Raw genomic sequence first — 245 nt, forward strand, 5'->3', positions numbered from 1 at the left:
GGGAATAAAATTTGCTTCATCAGAATCCACAGCTGATCAAACTCAGATTCCTGAGCACAGACTGCACAGACCTAAGGATTCGGTGGAATCACTGAATCTCTGGGACAGAATTTGTGTAAGAACAATAAGTATTATCGTTTCCAGAAGCAGCAAGTTTCCCTGGAATCCTACACAAAGTCTAACCTTGCAAACAGGTGTTGTGGGACACAAGACACAGGAAAAGCAGCATGTGCTGCCTCTCCTAC

This window comes from Lepidothrix coronata, unplaced genomic scaffold (genome assembly GCF_001604755.1).
Source record: "Lepidothrix coronata isolate B3197 unplaced genomic scaffold, Lepidothrix_coronata-1.0 Scaffold154, whole genome shotgun sequence".
NCBI lineage: Eukaryota > Metazoa > Chordata > Aves > Passeriformes > Pipridae > Lepidothrix > Lepidothrix coronata.